We start from the raw sequence: 24067 nt of genomic DNA on the forward strand, positions 1-24067 counted from the left end.
GCTCTTTCAGCATCCTGCTGTGATCCCAGATCCAGGTGGGGACACCAGCCGTGGCTGTCTTCTCCACTGAGCCACCCCTCCGCAGAGAATCAGCATCCCAGAACCATTCAGCACAGCCAAACTCCCTCATAATCAGCCAGCACCGTACACATCTGCCTAACCTCAGTGAAACAAGCTGGAGCCCTGTTAAGTTATTTATGAAACAATATTCAGGACCGCCCCCCGGAGGCAAGTTAGGGAATAATGAATGCGAAGTGCCGTGGTGCCCTTTGGAGAGGCCTGTGGCAGGCCTGCTGGAGTGGGGACCATCTCCCTCCCCCAGGGGCTGGGTGCTCCCTCCAGCGGCCTTCGGATGGCTGCCTGGATGGCACCTTTTCTGAGATGCCGATGACTGTTAGCTTGGCTTGGATTTGATAGTGAAATTCTTTCTACTCCCTCCAGCACTGGTCTGAGAAAGTGTGGCCTACCCCAACATGGCCCTTTCTGGATGTACCTGCCCCAAAGGGGAGTTAATAGAAGGTTCTGAAATGCCTGGTGGGGAGAACTCACCCTGCAGGACCTATATAGCTGCTGGATCATACTTAACTCCCTAGTCAGCTGGTTGTCTGTCCCCTCATTAGACTGTGGGCTCCTTGAGGGCAGGGAACTGGAATCGTTGTTCATCATCGATTCCCAGCCTAGTGAAGGGTCTGATGCTTAGACCATTTTGTAAATGAATCAAGGGAATTACTGGCATGGCTTCCAATCTTGGACTTCTCTAGATAAGTTTCCACCACTCTCAACTGTTTCTTCAAATGTGAAATGCGGAGGTCAAGATAGATGATCTCTAAGAGTCTGCCCAGGTCCATCCCTCTCACTTCTAGCACTGACTTCTGCACTGAGCTGCCCCAGACTCCAGCTCCCCCACCCACTGCCTCTGGGCTGGCTTACTCCTGGAGGGCACAGCCCATGGTAGCAATGTCCCCTCTGGCCTGGCGACCCTGGCTTAGTCATTATGCAGTGTTTCCAGTCTGGGGCTGGCTCTCTGATGCCAAATACTGTCCTCTGCCTGTGCTGTTTTCCCCTGATGCATCTTCAGTCTGTCACTTTTCTCAGTCACACAGTTGAAAATTTCCTCCAAAGTAAAGTCGGATGCAAAATGAGGACTTGTTAGCACAAAGAGATGCGTGTGTTCTGCCCTGGGCTGCACTTCCTGGGTAGGCTGTATTTCTTTTTTTCTCTGAGCTAGGCCCTTCTCCACAAGGGGAATTAAAGGCCTCTTCATTTCCAACCAAATGAGGAAAGCCCAGGGATCAACGTGTGGCCCATCCATATCCCTTCATCATACTGCCTTTGTTCAGGAAAGCAGAGGTGTGGCATCTTGCCTCCTCCTTTCTGCCTGCTGCAGAATTTCTCTTGCTTCCTGTGAACCAACAACAGCAATGTTTACTTGCACAAGACACGTAATATTAACTTTTCAAAGTATGTAATTATTTCATTTCATTTTTACAATATGTCTGTGTTGCAGGCAAGGCAGGAATAGACATCTGGATTTATTGAACCCCTCCAAAGATTTATTGGTGTCTGGTCCAAGATTTCTTGGAATTTTAGGACTCTCTGGCTGAATGTGAGCCTAGTGAGTGTCTTCTCCACTGATTTTCAACCTCTCAGGGGATGTGGACAGCCTTGAAATCTTGGTGAAATCTGTAAACCTCTCCCCGGAAAAACTTACACACAAATACTATTCTGGATAAAATTTTCAGGGATTTGTGGACTGCTACCACTTTAAGGTTCTTCTTGCTCTGGTACAGCCACTGGGTTGAATAGATGAGGAAGTTGAGGCCCAGAGAGTTAGGGCAATGTGCACAGAGCCATAACACTATGAGGACAAGGGCCATCTCCTAGATCCTGTCTACACCCTTCCAACACGCCAAACCATTACTGCTGCATCACATTAGGTGCCCAAATCCTCTCATCTGTTTCTGTTTCTCCTATTCCCCTCTTCTTTTAGATTTCTTGCTTATCGTTTTATTGCTGTGGATGTACTCCTAGACGGTACAACTAGGAGCGCAGATACTCTCCTACACTCCTAAGTGGCCCCCTCGCCTACCCTCATGAGGCCTTTTTTTTTTTTTCTAAATCCTAAATCATTGCTCATTTTTCCAGCATCAGCCTTCTGGAGTTGCCTTCCCTGTCGGAGGCTGGCCCATCCGCCCCATCCTCAGGAACGTAGTCCCTCCTCCCTGGCAGCCTCTCCCCTGACTTCTCCCCGCTGGGGCTGGGAGGCTCTGGGTTCGTTGCACTCTCTGTCAGGCCTTGGCTCCCTTATCCTCTCCTTGGACTGATGAGCTGCTCCTTCCCCTACTCCTAAAGATCTCAGGCTCTTTATTTTTTATTATTCTTGATAGAAATTGGGAGACATTAATGGTGGCATATATACATATTTTTAAATTGTGGTAAAACATACATCACATAAAATTTGCCATCTTAAACATTTTTAAGCACCCCTGATAGCTCTCAATGACACCCTGCGCTGGCTGTCCTGGAGTCACCTGGGGGAGGGAGGGAAGGGGTTGCTAGATGGTGCATGTCAGTAATTTGCCTTAGTGTTTGATGACATTAAGTATATTCGCACTGTTGTGCAACCATCACTGCCATCCATTCACAGAACGCCTTTCCTCTTGCAAAACTGAAACTCCATACTCAGTAAGCAACAACTCCCCAGTCCCTCATCCTCCACCTCAGCCTCTGGAAACCACTAGTCTACTTTCTATCTCTGTGAGTTTGACACTCTCAGTACCTTGTACAGGTAGAGTCATACAGTATTTGTCTTTTTGTGACTGGCTTACGTCACCTAGAATAGTGTCGTCGAGGTTCATCCGTGTTGTAGCATGTGTGAGAATTTCCTTCCTTCTTAAGGCTGAATCATATTCCATTGGATTTAGATGCATGCATGCCACATTGTGTCTGTCCACTCATCTGTTGATGGATACTAGGTTGCTCCCACTTTTGGCTGCTGTGAATAAAGCTGCTATGAACACAAGTGTACAAGTATCTGCTTTAGTCACCACTTTTGCTTCCTTTGGGTATATAGTATGTAAAAAGTGGAGGCACGTTTTTAAGGTGTCTTAATTATTTTCTGCTGTCCCTTAAGTCAATATTCATTTTCTTCATTAAAGCCATTTGAGCAACTACTGACCTCACTGGGTCTGTGGCACCTGCCGCAAGAGGCACTTTCTCAGAGAGCCCCGGAGGAGCCACAGAGAACAGAAGAGACTTTCTACCAGACTTGAAAGGCTCAGGAGGCCCCCTGCTGCCTCCACTGCTGGTCCTGGCTGGAGCAAGGCTGGGTTAGACGAGGGTTAGAACCCAGCTCAGCCGTGTATCAGTGGCATGGCATGACCTTGGGTAGTGTACTTCTCCTCTCCCCTCGTTTACTTAAAAATCAGTGAAACAAAAAAGATACAATAGCCTCAACATTCTAGAGCAACTCAGTCCTGCACAACCTTCCACAATGACAGAAACGTGCTCCGTCTGAGCCGTCCGGTATGACAGCCACTAGCTACATGTGCTGTTGAGCACTTGAAATGTGGTGAGTGAGAAGGAGGACTGAATTTTACATTTCATTTCATTTTAATTAATAAGAATTTGAATTTTAAAAGTCACACATGGCCATTGGCTACCTTATTGCACCATGCAGCTATGGAGGATGAAAACGAGTGGCAGTCATGTAGTCCATAGAAGGGGCTCAGCAAGCCCAGAGTCTGGCACATAGTAAGCACTCAATAAATGTTTGCTATTACTAGGCCTTATGTGTCTTGCTTTCCGGCCCACCACACCTGATGGCTCTCAATGCCACCCCACCCTGGCTGTCCCAGAGTCACCTGGGGGAGGGAGGGAAGGTGTTGCTGCATGGTGCACGTCAGTAACGAGCCTTGCACTGAATGTTTCTGGTCTGCTACCTTCCCTGGAGGGTCATGTGAGCCGGAGTGGTATGTGGCCTGCTTTGCAAGTGATTAACATGGTGTAAGCAATCTGCATAGAGAGAAAAAACCCTCGGTTGGTATTCCATTATTCTATTAGAGTTTCAGAGCCAGGATTAAGTGGACATGATTTCTTCCTATGGGCCATTAATTTTGTTTTATTGCTGGTCTGATGGTCATTACCCTTTTTTGCCAATGCATTCCCCCATTAGGTTTGTACAATTAACAAAATATGTGCTGTTAGGGCTTTGATAGGAGGAATGGGATGGAAATAAAGGGAGGGGGTGCAACCGCTACAGAGTTGGGGGTGGGGAAAGTGCCCACAATGAAGGGAAGCCTTCGGCACCTGCCTTCTGGCCACTGGCATTCCTGGGAAACTGCAGTAAGACCTTTCCCCAGCTCTTTCCCGACTAGGAGTGGAGGAGTTGCCCAGGTGAGAGGGAGGGACACTTGGTGTGTCCACGTGGGAGCGGTGCTGGCATTTCCTGGCCCTCCTCCTCCAGCCTGCAGCTGAGTACGGCACAGCTGAGAACATAATGTGACACCCCCACCACCCCCACACTATCACCTTGAACCTGATACTGCTCAGCAGGCAGCATGAGTCAGCCTCTAGGTGCCCGGCCCCATGACGGGGGAGACTTCTGGGGCAACACCTGCCTTCTCTCTATGGGGCAAACAGGAGGACATGTGCCCATTTAAAAGGAAACGGCCGATACTCTACATCATCCAATGATCGACATGTGGAAATGCAGAATTGGCATGTTTAGGTCATACAATTTCTGGAGAAAAGTTAGGAATCCAGATTTCTCAATGTGAAATTTTGCAAGGTTTAGATGTTGGCAGATATAAAAACACTGGACAGGCAAGAGTCAACCTTGGGGCTGCTAGTTGGCAACCTCTGCCAGTCAATAAGGAGTCGTGGAAGGGTATTAAAGGAGACATGGACAGATGAAAATTGTGTTTTAGGAAGATTCCCAGGGCAGGGTTGGTAGGGTGAATGCACAAAAGCAGGGTGAGGCTGGAGACAAGGAGAGTTGGGTTAATGACAATGGGATGGGTAGAAGAGCAGCGATGCTTGTGAGGGAGAATTAGTAAGTCTTGGGTCTTGGTGTTTCGGCACTACAGAGAATGTCCATGGGGCCAGGGAGGCTTGCTTGTGAGCAGGCCCACCCTCATGCTCGAGGGTTTACCTCTGCTGAGACCAAGCCACTCTGTGAGCCCACACCACCCAGTGTATGTGAGTCTTCCCATCCCAGGCTTGGAGGGTAAATTGCTTGCTTCTGTCCGGTGTAGAAAGGTCATAAGTATGTCCAGTTCTTTCTCCCATATGGGATAAATATTAGGGTTAACCCACCAGTGCCAACATTCCTAAGATAACTTCATATGCATACCTATACTGACAGGTCCAGGCCCAAGAGTCGAGGCTTGGCCTGGGCAGGGCCTGAGGAGTGTCACAGAGGAACCCTCTCCAGGTCCTTTGCAACTGGGTGCCCAGCACTGCCTGTGGCCCAGGGGGCTGAGGACTAGTGTGGAATTAGCATCCAGGCCCAGTGGGCTTTGAGGAAGTCTGTGCAGTACCCTCAGTGCTGGATGCATAAGAGTCTCAGAGCCAACAAGTTAGCACTAGGTAATTATATCTATTTAATTACACAGCTATTGTGTCATTTAGAGCCTGCTGGTCAGGGGTCACAGTGCCTGACTGACAACCTCATGGAACAAGTGTAAGCAACTGCAAAACATTATCAGGTGATGAGGGTGCATGGGTGGAACAGAGCAGGGACTCAGTGAGATATGGTGGGAGCTGTGGATACGCTGTTGGAGGGACGAGTGGTCCATCAGGTGTTTGCTCCTGGAATGGCCTATCTCAATCAGATTTTTCCACCAAAGTTTTGTTTCTCTTCTGGAAGCTTGGCTTATAGGCCTACGGAGGGCTTCGCAGAGGACAGGAGCATCCAGAGAGACTCTTAGTGTTCAAGAAGGAGTTGTCACAATTTGGTCCTAATCCCCAAGGTCTGGCTTGGGCAAGAATAGGAAAACTTGTCATGGGCAGCAGGATGAATGCAGAAGTCCTCAGTCTTCTGGATTTGCCTCTCTTTTTCCTATTCTGTTGCAGCCATTTTTTAATTAAGTTATTAATATGTCCTAGGCATTGCACAAATGAGATGGTACATGAACCATCTCATTTAAAGGTGCTACTGTTAGCAGGCTTTTAAAGATGAGAAAATTGAGGTTCATAGAAGCTAAGGTTAGGTAAATGATGGGCCCTGGCTTAAACCTGAAACTGTTTGACTCCAGCATCTTTACTCTTAACCTCAATGATACACCGTGCTAGCAAGAGACTTAGCGCCCTCCCTGGAGGATTGGTTTGGGCAACCTCAGAGATTGTCAGATGGAGTTTTATTTTAAAGGTCTAGTAGTTTAACTCTATCACTTTGCAGATGAGGAAACTGAGGCATACAGTGATTAAAGTTCCTTGTCCAAGATCAAACAGTAAGTTAATAACAGAGTCAGGGCATGAACCCATGTCTGGCTGACCGCTCGGTCTCGTGCTCTCTGTGTCAGACCTATGGCTTTGCTAAACCCCCAGCTCATCTTCCTCTTTACCTGGGTATGTGTCATAGATGCCTGCACAGCTATCCTTGAGGATGCAGAGACAAGTTCTATCATGCTACCTCCTATGGGAAGCTTTCTTCTATCCCTCTCCCCGCCTGTTTTCCAAATAAGCATGACCATTCAACTCCCTCCTCGTTTACCATTTCATAAATTCCCTCATATCTATAAATGTGAATCGCCAATCTCATTTATGATTCTATTTTATTTTCATGATGAATAAGACAAGCCTGAGTTCAAATTCTGGTTGATTATTGCATGGCTGAAAGCCTTTGCCATGATTATTTGCCTGCTAGGATCACAGACAGCTGGCTTTGGAAGGCCCTAAAACATCAGGCACATGGATGGTTCCCCAACAGGCATCCATGGGGTAGTGCCAGTCCAGGAAGATTTTTTCAGTGGTGCATACTGATGAGTGAAACATAAGTACAGTGTGTAGAGACTGCATGTGCATACACACACAGGTGTGTGTGTGTGTGTGTGTGTGTGTGTGTGTGTGTGTGTGTAGAGAGAGAGAGAGAAAATGATGCTCTGTTTCTCAAAAGATGGCCCTTTATTGCGAGATTTTTGCACTCTTTATTTTGGGGGAGATGAATTATTTCATGAATTGATGGTGAGAGAAGACACTATTAATGTTTTATCAAAATACAAGTTTGTCAACACTATCAGCCTTCGAATGCTGTTCAACACTTTACTGATGGCTGAAACCCAAATCAGGGAAACATGCTTTGAGCAGTTTCTCACCCAGTGCAGGATTCTCCTCTCAGTGTTGGGAGTTCACTACCTTCCAAGGAAGCCTCGCTCATTTCTGGATGGTTCTCATTGCCAGAGAATTCTTTCTTATGTTGAACTGCAGATTGGCTTCCGCTAACATCTAAAGTTAGTCCTAATCCTATCATCTAGAGCAACACAGTCCCCGTCTCACATAGTTTCTTCAAATATTTGGAGGACTACCATGTGGGAGAAGGATTGTATTGCTTTAGTCACTAGAGCAAGGACCAGTGGATAATTTTAGAAAGAGACAAGGAAGATACATGTCTAGTTTTTTCTACCATATCTTCTGCCTCATAGCCTCCTAATAATACTGAAAACAGCCACAACAGCAAAGATAGCTAACATTCAGCGAGTGCTTATTTTGTGTAAGGCAGTGTTCTAAGAACCTTTCGGTATATTAAGTCATTCATCCTCACCACCACCCTCAGAGGAGGAGTTAGCATTAGCCCTATCTTATAGATGAAAAACAGGCACGGGGACATTAAGTAACTTGCCCATGGTCAAGCCAGAATCGAAACCTATCCAGTGTGATTCCAGAGCCTACCCTTTGAACCACTAGACTTCTAACCCACAATTTAACCACTAGACATCTTCTCTCTCCTCTCTTTTCTATTCATCATTGTCAAAGTTCCTAAAATATGATGCTGAAACTACATATAGAACTAATACGAACTGGTAAGTTCAGAATGGAGGAGATCATTCAACCCTCAGCTGGATACCATATGGCTATTACTGCAACCTATGATCACATTTAGTGAGTTTGGCAACAATATCATATCCTGGGCTCATTTTGAGCTTGGATTTAAATCAAATAGTCCAAGTCTTTTTTTTTTTTTTTTCCAAACTGGGTCATCCCATTCTGTTTTTTGTTTGTTTGTTTTGTTTGTTGTTTTTGCAATACTTTTTAATGTAAGAGTGGGATTTGGTATATATATTCCTGTCAAATCTTTTCTACAAGAGTCTGTGAAAAAAAAGTGGGTTTGCATGTGGATGTAGGATATACTAATTTGATGGTTTAGAGTAATGAGATTGTGGGCATTTTTTCTTTGTTTTCAAAATTATTTCATTTGCAGTTGTCATGATGTTATTGGGCAAGAAATAAAAACCGGTAAAGGAAAAATGAACTTTTAACTTTTGGCCTGTTCTTTCAGCCTGCTAAAAGTTTTATAACAATCTTGAATCTATCCCTCCAGCACAGTAGCTGCTTTTCTCAGCTTTGCATCATGTGCACCTGGAAAGTCGGCTATATCTTCTTTCAAGTCACAGGTGTCTCAGACAGACAGTCCCAGAGGGCAGGGATAGAGCATACAGCTCCATGTAATTTAATCTAGAGATTTCATGTGCCAAGTTCATATCATGCTCAGTAGTAATATGTAAGTAGTTTAGAATAACACAAGTTGGAACCCATTGCCAGCCAAGGGTTGGTTCTGAGCTGCTGGTGGTGGACTCTGGTTGGAATGATGAGAGTCCACCATTCAACATTTCAGCAGATATTTACTGAGAACCCAGCACAGGCTGGGCACTCTGCTAGGTTCTGGGGATATAAAGATGCATAAGACATGGTCCATTTCCTCGATGGTTTGTAGTCCAGTGGTCTGGTTCCGCCTCTGAGGCACCTCCATGAGCCATGAGCCTTGATCATGCAGGTGTAAGGAGACAGCCCCTGAGGAAATGCCTTTGCCTCAAGGAAGTCATCATGAACAAGAGAGAAAATTTGATTTCCTCAGCACATCTCACTACACCCCATGCCTGAATCTTCTAACTGAAATTCCACCTTCCAAAAAGGCTTGCTTGTCTTAATTAAAGGGAAAGTACTAAAGATGGCAGGGACATGTGAGGGTTTACATTATGTCAAGTCCTTTTTGAACAACCTTCAGTGTCTCTGTGATCCCACAGGCTAGCCTGCCCTCTATTGCCTGACACCGAAATCCCTGGATGCTCTGGCCCTACCTTGCTGAGCTGGCACTAGTCTTTCCTCTAGTGTCTTTCAGGCAGACCAGTCTCTGTGTCATCCCAGGACCCTCCATGCTCTTCTGCATCTTGGCTCTTGCTCAGATAGCCCCCTTCTTTGGAATGCCCTCTCCCTTCCTCCCACCAGCCAATTCTTGTCTGTCCAGTCCACCAAGATCCCATTCAAATTCCACCTCCTCATGAAAACTCCCTTGAGTGCCACAACTCTTGCAGACTTTGTGTCTCTGTGGAGAGAGAATAGGCATCACTTCTGCACACTTTAGCACAACTTCATATACAGTCTGGCCTTATTGGGAGTTCTTGTATATGGGTGATCTCCCTTCCCCAGCAATGTGGAGGCAGTGCTTGTATAACAGGACAGCATGTGTAGATCACAGAGCAGACAACTGATACATATGTGTTGACTGTTTTTATTTTTACAAAATTGTTTTTTCCCAGAAACAGAATTAAAAGCAGGCAGTTTTTTTATCTTTCCAGTCCTGCCCCATCATTCTTCTCTGTGCACATTTTTCTTCCTGCCCAATTGGACTCTTCACCTTTACTTGCAAGTTCTCATCTGCAGCAAGACTTCCATATTCCTGCGGTAGACAACAGGATCAGTGTTGTTTGCTCGCCTTTTGCAGCCTTCCCTGTCTAGATTGCAAAGTTTCACAGGGGCCCTGCTGCTCTGTTCCCCTTCATGGGGTCTTCCAGTAGGTAGGAGGCACCAGTAAATGATTATTACCTTGGTCAGCTCAGGGCACTTGACAACCATGAGCCTTTTTTCTCCTCTGGTAGTCCTATAGGGAAGGGGAATACAAGTCCTATGAAATGGAGGCATCAAGCAGGTAGAGGAGGGCATGAACCTCTCGCTCTGCCCTGATTAGGTCTCTAAACAATAATGGTTTTGCACAAGGAGTCTCTTGCTAGGAAGCTTTCTCACTCAGCACTGTGGGCACCTGGCTGCCAGCCCTGGCCTTTTTCCTGAGCCATACCCACCTCTGGGTTTACCCCCTTCCCCACCCTGGCTTTCACTTCTGCAGCATCTTACACAGTCTATAAAGATGTTTTCTTTCATTGGCAGGTGAAGTCTGGAGCAGGACTTCTGAGGCTTTCTATCCTCCATGCTGCTCACTAGAAAAGGGGCTGTGAACTGTAAGTAACTTTGATTGGCGTTTTCCATGCTGACTCAATAAGGTTAGGGGTTAAAGACCAGCCCTGAACCTGATCTTTAACAGCCATGCATTGTGCAAGAGAAACACTCAACAAAGAGCTAGTCAGAATGTAAAATACAGTGGAATTCTAATTAGATTATGTCTGAATGTGACAAAGAGGCCCTGTAATATGACATCCTATTTAATTAGACTATATTGATTGTGCATTAAGGTGGACTTGATGTGTTACATGTGTCATGAGTGCCGGAGAAGGAAGCTCTTGAGTCTGCAAGGCCAACCCAGACCCCAGCCACTATCGCCTGTGGGCTAAGCCTGGGAGGCAGCGAGAGGAGGAAGTGGCAACATCAGTTCTTAAACTGGGCCAAGTTTATAGCCTGCACTTGCTTTTACATCTGGTTATTTCTGGGGAGGCATGAGGGAGGAAAAAGGAAATGCTGCTGACCGCTTCCCTTCCATCAGCCCAGTAATAGCTTGACCTCTTACTTAGGCTTATTTGCTCATATTGGTTCTCCCCACTTGGCAAAAGTCTACCCACCTGTGGGACCCGGCCTAAGTCCAGCCTGCTCCATGGAGCCTTCCTTGGTAATGCCAGCTGGAAGCGATCTCTTCCCCTTCTGAAATTCTGCAGCATTCACACACGCTGCCCCTGCCTGTGTCCCCTGTGTCTGTCCCCACCTCTGGCTGTCACATTACCATGCCCTCTCCAGCAAGGCCGTGAGCTCCTGGGGGGTAAAGTCTGGGATTCCTACTTCTCAGTCTGCCCACTGCACCGTCAGCCTAGTCGCTCTTTAGTAAGTGTTACCTGGATGACTGAGTTGCCCTGGGCAGGCATAGTTTCCCGACGCTGCTTATGGGGCTACCTGAGGCTGAGCTGTTGCTGCTGTGACTTTGATAGTACATTGGCTTCCAACCAGTCCATGGAATTATAAATGATTAACAATTATCAGCGCACATCTTCACCTCTGTGTAAAAATAGATTGACTGTAATGAGTATTTGAATAAATCATAAGAATGGCCGCCCTGCGATCGGCTAACATCCTGCCGATGGCTGCCCGGTGAGTGAGCAGGGCGCCGGCCCTCCCGCCTAATGGCCTGCGATTCAGCACCGGTCGCCTCTGTGATTGACGGGCCTGGGCTCCCAGGGCACTTCCTCTGCAGCCCTGCTCAGGAGCAGTCGGATCTCCAGGCTGGGGGGTTGAGGGGAAGGGTACCTCCCTCCATCCTGTTCCAGGAAAGCCTGCCTAGGAGGTGGGGTGGGGGTGGGTGGAGGGGCAGACTAGAAGATAATGACCTTTGTGAGAATCGATGTCTCCTCGCATCGGAGGTTAGAGGGACCTCATAAGTCAAGTATGAGGAGCAAGCTGAGCGTGAACCTTAATGAGAGCTGAGAGCGTGGGGGGAAATAGGCCTGCGCATCCCCACCCCCCCCCCCACCCCCGCTGATCTCTGAGGGAAGCCGGGCACCTTGGCTCTGGCCACCACACCCAGGACAGCTCCCTGGCAGGGACACAGCCTTGGGCCTACAGAGAGGAAGCAGCAAACACAGGTTTCTTCAGGTCCCAGGCCTCTGAAATGGAAAGATTCAAATGACCTTGCAGGGAGTGGTTTACCAGGGTGGCCTCAGGCATGGGGAACCTGCCTTTTGGAGGGAAAGGAAAAAGAGGAGAGGGGGAGGCAGGCTCAGGGTGATAGGGCCTAGTTGAGGAGGGAAGGGTCTAAAAGTCTGAAGTTTCAGAGACAGGGCCAGTGAGGGCTGGATTTGAGAGGGAAACAGCAAATAGCCCAAGTTAATTCCAGTTGTGTCCCATTTCTAGGCTATGTAACAAATCACCCATAACAGAATGGCTTAACATCATTTATTCTTCAGGTCAGGAATTCAGAAAGGGTGTGGTGGGGCAGCTTGTCTCTGTGCCACCAGGTGCCACCATGGAATCTCAGTGGGGGCAGCTCAAAAGCCAGATGCTGGAATCATCCAAAGGCTTGCTCCCTCATCATTCTGGGCTTTGATGCTAGCTGTTGGCTGAGAGGTTGGCTGGACTGTCTTGGCCAGACCCATGTGACAGCTCCATGTAGCCTGAGCTTCCTCACAATATGGCGGCTTGATTCCAAGGGTGAGCATCTAAGAGATAGCAAAAGCCAAGTGGAAGCTGTATTGCCTTTTATTACCTGCCCTTCAAAGGCAGGCAGCATCATGGCCACTGCATTCTCTCAACTGGGGCAGTTGCAAAGGTCCACCTAGGTTTAAGAGAAGGGAACATAAATAACCCCCTTCTCCATCTCTCCAAGGAGTATCAACATCACTTGAAAGAACAGGATGAGGAATAGGGATGTATCTTGTTGCAGTTGTCTTTAGAGAATACAGTCTACCACAATTGGTACTCATCAAGTTGGTGGTCTGGGACAGCACAGCCTCATCTATTTCCCAGAAAGAATAAAAAGAACCCTTCTTTGGGGGTGATTTGTTCTCCCTAGAAAGACAGGCTAAAGAACCCCCTGCCTTAGATAAATTAAACTGTCCCTTAATTCACAGAATGTTTGAGTCGAAAGGGCCCTCAGAGGCCAGGCAAGGATTCCTTCCTGGGCAGGCCATGCTGGTGTTAGTAGATCCTGCAGCTAGCAGAAACTTCAACCTCAGGGTCCATCTCAGCGGAAACCCACAGCTTCAAGTGTCAGGTCTGGAGGAGTCCTAGACTGTGAGCTAGGACTCCACAAGCCTTAAGACCTTCATTCACATCCAGGGCTCCCTGGACCTCCATCCCCATGGACTTCTAAGCTGGGATAGGTTTCACACAAAGATTAGGATTTAAGATGCTACAAGGGGCTGTGCTGTAGCTGGGGAATTCTGGGCGGACCTTCTTCCCTGACCCCACGTCCCCTGCTCTCCTTCCTTCCCCTCTGCCACATACTATGTCCTGAGGACACTGTGCCCTTCAAGAACTATAGTCTCTTTCCTTTGCCATTTTTCTGACCTGGATGCAGCTAAATCCTGGAAGAGGATTTGAGTGTCTTGGGTGCCTTGTTGTGACTTAAGGGGATAGAAAAAAAGCCCAAGGAACCAAAGAGTAGAAACAACCAGCCCGTATCCCCAAAGGGCTGAGAGCTAAGAATGGCTAACACCAAAGGGGAGGGGGCAGGGACGAGAGGGGTGAGTGGACTTGGTCTTGATAAAAAGTGCTGGAGTTTGGAGGGAGAGTCTTGGATTCTTCCACTTATTGGGCACTTACTACATGCTAGGCATTATGCTAAGCACTTAGGGTGCGTTTTCTCACTGAACCTTCACACTATGTTATGGGATGCTATTATTATCTCTATTACAGAAGAGGAGAGGAGGCTTAGAGAGCAAGAGGAATACCCTAGAAAGTAACATAATTGAAATTCAACTTGAGACTTACACTATTTTCTTGTATGACACTTGGTTGACTCCTCTGTAAATGGAAATGTCTGATGGCATCATCCCCAGTGCTACCATCATTTCTAAGATTCTAAATGTGCAGATAAGATTTTGGGAACTTGCTTAGATATATCTAAGCGGGCCTACTTCATGGAGGTGAGTCTAGGTGAAAGTATGGAATGATTTCCTGTTCTCTCCCCTTTTGTGAAACTTAGGTCAGGAAACTAACATTTAATTTGGGCACATGAAGGAAACAGATGGATACAAACATAAAGGTCATTTAGATTTTCGAGGCTGCAGCTTGGGAGAAGAATGTTGGATTTGAAGTACAAAGATCAGATTTGAAGCCCAGCCTTAGCACCGCTGTGATCCTGGGCACATCTCTTTGGCCTTTGGCTTCCTCATCTCTGGAATGGAAATGGGGTTGTATATACTTCCCAGGACTGCTGTGAGGACTCACTGCAGTCCAGCATGTGCACGTACCTAGAGCCATTCTTGGCATACAATAGGTACTCACTAAGGCTCCAGCCATTCACTTGCCCAGTAAATAAATAAAAGGTGGAGTTGGAAAGAAAGGCTATTCCTTTCCATTGCTTCTGACAGAGACGGTCAAGAATCTTGCCTTTAACTGTACTCTCCATAAAAGTTCACTCATAAACTATTGATATTTTAATAATACACATTAGCGTCTTGCCCTTTGACAAATGAATATTGAATGAGCAATAAAGAGGCAAAGCACTAGCCAGGTATACCGCTGCAGAGAAGCTAGAATCCTGGCTGGCGGTCCAAGGGAATGCCCCCTTTCCAGAGACCTTGTAACTCACCCCTCACCCCAGTGACCCCTAAGGAAACAGCTCTCAAAAACAGCTCAGAATCCAGCCTGCCCAGCCTGGCCTGAGTAGGGTTTGTCTTCATTGTTTATTTCAGTGGCTGGAGGGGACTTGAAAGGAGAGAGAAAAAGTCATTAAAGAACCACTAAAAGGGTGGATGTTTTACCCCATGTGAAACACTTTGGATTTTCCCATTACCTTTGCGAAAGGTGGAGGTTTCTTCTTCACATACTCTTTCCTCCATAGATTGCATCTACAGACAGTCAGACAGTGTGCCCACAAGAAATCAGGCAATGAGCGTAAAAACAACAGACTCGATCCACCCCGCTCGACCAGATCTTGATGGGAACCTATGCTCGAAGGGTGTGTGCTAAGGTTTATAAGATAGAATTTCCTGCCTCTTCCGGCTTTGCAGCCAGCTCCCTGGCCCCAGCCTCCAGGTTCTCATGGCCTCCATCTAGGCTGGTAGTCCTTGAGTGTGCAGAGAGCAGTGACAGGGGCTTTTCGTTGGTCCGGCTTAATTGGTGTGATTTAATGGCGTTTCTGGAGGATTCAGATTCAGGCTTTCCGAACTGCAAATCTGCTTTCTAAATGTAGAATTTTTGTGGAGTGGTAAAAAATAATGGCTGTTCTGTGATTCCTGCCTCCTGAGCTAGGAGATTGCAATTTACATTATGCAAATAGACATTATGCAATCAAGGCACTTTAGCAGGAATCTGGCGGCAGAGAGGCCGATTGATGAGATGCCGAGGTCTGCAGCCCCAACTGGAGGCACCCTGGAAGAGTGAGATGGAGTGGGGAGGGGGTGGACCGGGCAGGGGAGGAGGCAAAGAGTCTGTTCCCCTGGCCCAAGGAGGCCGAGTGGAGCTGGCCCAGAGATGAACGCATCAGGGAGCTGCCAAGGCGACTCTCTCAATTAATGGTTTTGTTTAATCATACCCCCTGTCCAGAAGAGTATTGTCTTACGGATAATTTCGTTTGCCTAACGAGATTTTGCTAATTAAATCTCCTTTCAGTTGGTGTGACTATGCCTGCAGGAGAGGGGGCTATTTGGAGTCTTCTCCATAAACCTTTCTGGAGAGGAGCTGGGAAGGAGGGATGGGAGGGAGGAGAGAGAAGAGGTGGAAAGGAAGAGAGACCCTTTCCCGCTGCAAGCAGGGCAAGAGGCTTTGAGCAGAGTTTGGAAGCTGCAAGGTGGCTGCCACCACCCAAATCGCCTTTCTTCATCCACTGAAATGCAGTTCTAAATCCTTGTCCAGCCTGAAAGGATTTCCCTCTTTTTTCTTTCTCTGTGGTGCCTGTCACTTCCACCATTACCCATTCTCAGGTTCTTCTCAAATCCTCAGAGGGAGAACCGGGAGGCTTATAAGGAGGTTCTGAAGGGTTACTAAGTGCTGCTCCCAGTATCCCTGGCTGTGGGGGGGCTAGTGATGGTGTAGGATCCCCTCCTCTTGCCTTTGCAGTTAGCCAGCCAAGCTGGCTCTTCAGAGAGGAAAAATTGCTCCAAAGCTAGCCTTTTCTCCAGGAATAGTTGCATGAATCAAAGAGGAAAATACCTCATTAGACCCATTTATCATCAGAGCTAGCCAAGGAGAGCCTCCTGCATCTGGAGGAGGCTAGCACTGTGCTTGCGATAGCTGGAGCCTAATTGATGCTGCTGTGATATGCGTCCATGCCATCCCCATGCTGGACTACCTCCAGTAGTTCTTTGCTATCCACAGGTTGAAGTTCAGCTTTCTTGGCCTGGCTGACCATGGGCTTCACAGTTCAACCATGGTCTACTTTTCTAACTTCATCTCTCACCCTGCAGCGGCTCCCCATCCCTGTAAATACAGACACTCAGATGCACAGGCACACTACTACAGCTGATACCCCAAGTATGCCATATTGCTCAATCTCCCGCGACAAATACTCTGTGTACTTTTGTGCCTTGGTGCCTTTGCACATGCTGCTTATCTGGACTATCCTCAGCCTGGGCGGCCCTTGCTCGTTTATCTCCTCTGTGACTTCCTCCTTACAGGCCTTCCCTGCCTTCCCCATCCCTATGCTGCTGTGTTCCTTTGCCTGTAGACCATCATAAGACTCAAACACAATTATTAGTCTATCTATCCATGTGAACCATTGAACCCCATTCTTCTTTCAATCCCAATATCTTGAATCATTCCTGGTCATAACAGGCACCCTACAAGACTGATTAAGAGAAAGGATGGGACTGGCGCGGTGGCTCACGCCTGTAATCCCAGCACTTTGGGAGGCCAAGGCAGTCAGATCACGAGGTCAGGAGTTTGAGACCAGACTGACCAACATGGTGAAACCCCATCTCTACTAAAAATACAAAAATTAGCCAGACGTGGTGGCGCGTGCCTGTAATCCCAGTTACTCAGGAGGCTGAGGCAGGAGAATCGCTTGAACCCGGGAGGTGGAGGTTGCAGTGAGCTGAGATCATGCCACTGCACTCCAGCCTAGGTGACAGAGCGAGACTTCATCAAAAAACAAACAAACAAACAAAAAATCAAACAAAAAAAAAAGAGAGAGAGAGAGGATGAAGGATGAATGTATGATTCAAGGTGAAGAGGGTGGAGTGATGGAGAGGCACTCTCCAGTTAAGCCCCCAAGCTCCTGTATGGATAGTGAAGATGGAGGGGGATGGGGGGGTGGGGCAGGAGACTGATTTCTGCTGAGACCATACAGAGGTAGCTGCCTATCCATTCGTCACCTTCATTTCACAAGGTGAGGAGGGGCACTTCATCTGTGGTTCCCCGTCTATGTGGGGGCCCTGTGCTTGGTGTGTCACGTCTCATTTCACACATGCTCACATGTGAGGTGGGTACTATTTTTGCAGAGGGAACTGAGACTCGCCTGTTGTCATCAGAGGACAAGGCAGTGTTGATCTGTAATTGGGCCCACTGGGGAACCCTAGGAGCATCTACCTGTAGGGAGGTAAAAGCTCCTATGCTTCCCAGTCTCCCCTCTTCATACTCCCACCTGCCCATCCACCCATCCATCCTTACTGGAAGCTAAGCCGCCCTGGGAGTTTGCCCTACTCTCTCTCCCCACAACACCAGGGTTCATACACATTCTGGGATGCCTGCATGTACCTGCATGTGTGTGTCTGCATGTGCTGGGGGCCTGCATGGTGCACAGGTCCTGCAGGGTGGCCTCTGGTTACTGGTTCTGGACTGCTGCCCAGCTGGTGGGGGAATATCAGGGGTGGAGGAGTCTGCATTCCATGCTGGGGATGGAGCAGCCCAGGGGAAATGGCTCAGGTCTTCCTGTGCAATGCGGGGCAGGGATGGCGGGAGGGCAGGTTGTGTGTGAGTGTGTGAGCAAGGCAGTCTTTCAGGAGAGTGGCTTTGTGTCCTTCTTGGCTCCTGAGTTTTAGTGCCCTGCTTGTTGTTCTTTGTCAGGGCACGTCTGTCCATGGCCTATCTCTTCATCTAGGCTTGCAATCATCCTAACGTCCCCATCATGCTCTGCTGAGCCTGTAGTGTTTCTAGGTACACAGTAGGTGCTCAGCAAGTGCTCAGCGAATGCAATGCATAAGTGAAGGATGGAACAAATGTGCATTTTGGTGTCAGACAGACTTGGGTTCTGTTATTAGCTAGGAACTTGGGATTTAATTTTCTCATCTAGAAAGCAAGAATAATAATATTTCCTATTCTTTCTCGAAGGGTTGTTGGTGGAGGATTTAAAGAGATATGTGAAAGTGTTTTATAAACTATAAAGCACTGCACAAATACAAGAGGCTATTGCTGTAATGGTTATCACACTTGAAGTGATCACTGTGTTTGAAAATTAGGGACTCTGTTTTCAGGAATGTAAAATCATCTAGGCCTGATTTGAACTCTGAGACTTGTAGAGCAATGGTTATAGGAACTGATTCTAGATTCGGCCAACAGTGGGAGCTTTCAGGGCCTGGAGGCTCAGCCCAGAGGCCTTTGCCCTCTCCCCTTGCTGGTGGACTGTCCCTGGGGTGGGAGGATGAGTCTGAGAAGGTAGGCCATCTTCGGTTAAGCCAGCTGTCTCCAAAGTGGGCCCATGGAGACGGTGTTCCCGAATCTCTGCCATTGTCTGGACTCCATGTCTCGTTATCTTTGCATATGCTGTTCCCTCTGCCAAAGACGCTTTTCGCCCTTTTCTCCACTGGTCTTTTCACCTCCTGTGCCATAGTTGCTGCACTGTTTCCAGGCACCCAGGTTACCAAGTTTACTGCCATGAGGGAATCCATCACAGTGTACCTGGGACTTTTTTTTTTTGAGACGGAGTCTCGCTGTGTCGCCCAGGCTGGAGTGCAGTGGCGTGATCTCGGCTCCCTGCAAGCCCTGCCTCTTGGGTTCACACCGTTCTTCTGCTTCAGATTCCCAAATAGCTGGGACTACAGGCGCCCACCACCATGCCCGGCTAATTTTTTGCATTTTTAGTAGAGACAGGGTTTCACTGTGTTAGCCAGGATGGTCTCAATCTCCTGACCTCGTGATCCGCCCGCCTCGGCCTCCCAAAGTGCTGATATTACAGGCGTGAGCCACCACGCCTGGCCTGTACCTGGGACTCTTAATGCCTGCCTCCCTTATCAGTGTGCGCTGCCAGGGGAAGTACTGGGCTTCACTCATCGCTGGAGCCCCAGAGCCAAGTGGATGAATGGATGGAAGGATGAAAGATGAAGGGAAGGGTGCAGCTTGGTAGCTGCACAAGATTGGAGCTTCTGAAGCACCCTGAGCTACAGGGGAAGGCAAGGAAGAAGAAGCTGCAGAGAGATCAGGACTGCCTTGCAAATCACCCCCACATTTCTGAGATATTTCCCAGCCAACCTCATGCTCCAAATGTCAGCAAGGCTGATCTTCCTTGGGGTCACAAGGTCTGGGGACCCCAGTCCCCTGTAGGTGGGTGCCTGGCCCTCAGCCAGCTGGCAGTGAGGCCTACATGCTGGGGCTGCATCCTGAGGATGGAGAGACATCTGCCTGTTGCCGACCTCTAGAGGTGAGCAGTCCTCCACGTGGGATGCAGACGCTGCCTCTCCTTATCCCCAACCCTTCCAGATCTGTCTCTTGGTGGGGTTGGCCCCAGCTGGCAAAGAATCTGCTATGAACCTTCTCAGGGACCTGGCTCCCTCGCCTTTCCCCTGAGTTGGAGGCATCTTGTGTCTTGCCTGCCCTGGGCCTCTCCCCACATTGCCCTCCCACTCCCAGCCCCAGGCAGCCTCAGCAAAGTGCCAGGGGGCTGGGAGGCTTTTCATTACCAAATGCACTGAACCTATTTGTGAGTGTTTTGCAAAGTGTTTAATCCAAGGTGTTCCCTCAATTAAATTAGTGCAAACATCTGTGTCCCACATCCACCTCCATTTGCATTCTGTGCCATTTATTACCGCGGGAAATTGGAAGGCACCTTAGGAATACTTAGGACCAAATTAGGCTAGGTTGGGGTGGGCATCTGGGGGAGGGCAGGGTGCTTGTGAGACTGGTCTAGAAAGTGGATCATTTTCCAGGCTGGGACTTGTGAGGACCCACTTCCTGGTGCAGGAGACCACATGGTGGGTGGTGTCTGGGCTTGAGACCACCTGGTCTCATGGGGGAGACTGGGTGAATTTAATTAATGCTGCCACTCCCCACCTGGGACCACGTAACTGCAGAGGCAGGAGAAGTTCACTGTTGCTGTTTTATAACTTTAAACCCAATTTTTTAAAAAGTGTATCAAGTGACCCACCTGGGACTCTCCCTGGGGGAGCCCTTCCATGCTGGAAGGTGTGTGATTTATTCTGAAACTACTCAGTCTTGGTGGCTGGCTAAGCATGGCTGGCAGCTTCTCTTCCCTTATGCCATGTGATCCCCATGACTGTCAAGTGTTATACTTTAGGAGTCCTACTAATATACCAGTCTAGGAGGCATCAGAGAATAGTTTCTGCTGTGTGACAGGCCTGTGCCAAGTGCTTCACATCCACTATCTGTAGTCACCCTCCACCAGCCCTCTGAGTTAGGACGAACCAGGGACTGGAGCTCAGAAAGGCCAAGCAACACATTCATGGTTCCACTGCTAAAAAGCAGAGCCACTGGGATTCAGACCTGGGTCTGCATGACGCCAAAGACTATCTACTTTCCACTGCACTTGGAGGTCTCTCTCAAATGAAGCAATTGGACTTGACTTTGAACCAGGAATGGTGCTGCCTCCTCAAATCCCCTGACCAGCATGCCCTGGCCGGGTTGTACAGAGGCCCTGGTCCTAGCCTGCCCCCATTAGGATGGCTTATCCTGGGACTTCTGGGGACCTATGATGGGTAAGCTCAGACTGCTGCTGACTCACCAGGAAAAGGGGAACCCTGGCTTCTGAGGGATGGGGCAGGGAGCAAAAGGAAAAGAAGTTTGAGGAGTGAAGGAGAGGCTCATAGGTTGCTGAAGGGACATTAATGGTTATTGAGTTTCTCAGTACTAAGTGAGGAAACTGAAATTCAGGCTGAACTGGAACCTTAGGACTCCCAACTACTGGGAGGGAAGTGATGCCAAGGCCTGGGAAAGTCCCGAGGTTTTGTTTTGTTTTGTTTTTAAGGGTGAGTGCTATCTTTCTAGATGCAAAATGTAAAATAAGATTGGAGCAAGAAACCAGGGTGGAAAGGGGATAGGAGGCTACTGTGGACTCCAGACCTCAGGAAGAAGAACCTCACCAATTCCCGGGGTTCTACCTAGAGATGTCCAGGGAACAGGAAGAATAGCCAGGAGGTGTCTTCGTCTGTTTTGTGCTACTGTAACAGAATACCTGAGATGGGATAATTTATAGTAAACAAGAATTTATTTCTCACAGTTCTGGAGGCTGGGAAGTCCAGGATTAAGGTGCTGGCATCTGGCAGGGGCCTTCTTGCTGTGTCATAACATGGCAGGAGGCATCACATGGCAGAAGGACAAAAGAGAGGGCCAGAGAGAGACAGCAAGAGGGACTGGGGCACACTCCTGCAATAGCAAACCCACTCCTGTGATAAAGGTGGCACACTCATGACCTAAGCACCTCTTAAAGGCCCTGCCTTCCAATATAGTCATAATGGCAATTAAATTTCAACATGAGTTTTGGAAGAGACAAGTGTTCAAACCATAGCAAGAATATTCCTGGGACACCCTACTGGTGCTCATCTCTGCCTTCCCTTTCCCCAGTTTGCCCCGTGGTCTGGGAAGGACCACAGCATCTGGAGGAAGATGGTACAATGGAGGGACATTGAATTTGAGCTCAAATGTCTGCTCTCCCACTTCCTCCCTATGACCATATCTTAGCCTTGGTTTCTCCATCTATTAAAGAATAATAATGATCTCACCCCACAGGATTGTTGGGAATATTAAGGGAAATATTAGGCATGCTTGACCCTAGATGGGGACTCAAGACATCACTGTGCATTTTGCTTTTTCTTCCACAGCTCCTCTCTACTTTTCCCTCTTAGGCCCTGTGCTTTGATCCTGGGCATTAGGGAGGCTGTGGAGATGAGGATGGGCAACGCTGCTTCAGCTCATCCTCCTCACTTTCCCATTCTCTCTCCTCCCTCTCTCACCAAAAGACTTTAATAAATGCGTCTCAGCATGTGGCACTGCCTGGGGCTTTATAAGAATAAATTGCTTATCCCAGCCCTTACTTCCTAGAAATGACAATCTACAATAAAAACGCATTTATTAAGCACTGTCTGTGTGTAGTACCCAGTGCTAGGCACAGCAGGGTCAGCCTGCAAGCGACCCCCAGGGCCTCTTGTCTCCTCCCAGACCCCAGCAGTTTCTGCTTTCTCTGGAATTGGCAGATCCCAGAACCATCTGCCTTTCCCGGCAGGATTTTGGACTTCTGTACCTCTTTGTTCCTCTCTGCTTATCCACATGAGGTCCTCTTTGCCTAGAATGCCCTCTACACCCCATGTTTACCTGGTTGGAACCCAGTTTCTTGATGAGGAGTGCCTCTGTGACAACATCTGTGCTGGGCTCATCTTCCTTGAGCTCACAGTGCCCACTGAGCATCCTCCTGGGACTCTTCCTCACCCTGGGTTTCTATACTGTCTCTACCAGAGGTGCCTAGCTCTAGTGAAGGGCACTAGAGGCCAAAGTATGATGTCCTAGAGCCAGCACAGGCCCTGGGGTCATCTCTTCTGCCTTGCCTGCAGGGCAGATTATGCCCAGTCCCTCCACAGCAGAAGAGAATGCTGGGTTATTGGAATGCCTTCCCCTCTCGTTAGCCTTTTGCACTCAATAAATGCTTGTTTTGTTGGACAACTTCAGCAGCCTCCTTCACTGGTATGCTTAAGGAAAGGTTGTCAAAGCAGCAGCCTCCCTTCTAGTTTCCAGGGTGTTCAATCTGAGAGCCCTTCCACGTCTCTGTTACTTGCAATTCTAGTAAGGATTTGCTTTCTCCCCACCTAGCCTCAGGATATGGGATCTCCAGAGGTGCGCAGGATAGGCAGAGAAGAATGACCCTTAATGTATTGCCCCTGTATCTTTGCCAAGGACATTTCCTTTTCCCAAAGTCTTTTTTTGCTCTCCACATGGCCAAATTCTTCCCATCTCCCTAGCTGCTCTCCAACTCTTCCACAAAGTCTTCTTAAGAAGATCCTTCAGGGGAAAGCAATTTCTTCCTCCCAGAGCCCCTGGCCTGAACCTCCTGCCACTGACCATCCCAGGTATGTCTGTGTCTGTCCTTTTCCCCTGGGCCATGTCAGTCCTGAGTCCATGGCTGATGCTTCTGTAGCCCTCACTCCGCCTGGCCTGGCTCTTGGCAAGTGCTGAATTTGCAATAGATGCTTCCCAAATGAACAGGACTATTTCTTGTTTGTCTCAGAGGGAGGTGTCTGGGTTTTTCTCTCATCTACTGCTTGGAGTTTTCTGCTCCAGGGTTCTAATGAACCTGAAGGCAATTTGTCACTAGTTACTGGAAACTAGATGTTATGGCCAGCAAAAGAAAAACGGGTGTTAAATTCTGCTTGGTATACTGAGCAGACTGGAATTACTTTTGCACAGCAGCTCTGTCAGGTCCCAGGACACTGATACTCTAGAGGCAAAGCCTCCAAAACAGAGTAAGCAAGATGGGCCATTGGAATAAGGAAGAAAATCTTGCAACTTCACTTATTTGTATTTTTATAGAATCTTATTTTACTTAGATTTCTATTTTTGAAATGTGTTTTATAAGACACATCATATACTGGTAGAGTAGTGTGGCTTACATACAATGTATATATTGTAACATATAATGTAGATGTATTATATATGATATATATGATATATACGACATATATTATATACAACACATATACATATATGATGTGTTATATAGAATACATGTTATATATAACATGTTATATATTATACATGTTATATATAACGTGTTATATATAACATATATAATACATTTATATGTTATAATATATAC

At 47.8% G+C, this 24067-nt stretch overlaps 1 protein-coding gene across 5 annotated transcripts in view; it reads left to right on the forward strand.

Moving 5' to 3' along the window:
• PKNOX2 (PBX/knotted 1 homeobox 2) overlaps positions 1 to 24067 on the forward strand; it is a 290540-nt gene that overhangs the window by 81316 nt on the left and 185157 nt on the right. For 4 of the 5 annotated variants that reach the window (XM_063635619.1, XM_055273622.2, XM_055273628.2 and 1 more), the window contains exon 2: positions 10381 to 10451. The exons of the other annotated variant lie outside the window; for it this stretch is intronic. The gene's annotated coding sequence lies outside the window, so the exon portion shown is untranslated. The remainder of the gene's footprint in view (positions 1 to 10380; positions 10452 to 24067) is intronic. 5 annotated transcript variants of the gene reach the window in all.

Source organism: Symphalangus syndactylus, chromosome 3 (genome assembly GCF_028878055.3).
Source record: "Symphalangus syndactylus isolate Jambi chromosome 3, NHGRI_mSymSyn1-v2.1_pri, whole genome shotgun sequence".
Classification (NCBI taxonomy): Eukaryota; Metazoa; Chordata; class Mammalia; order Primates; family Hylobatidae; genus Symphalangus; species Symphalangus syndactylus.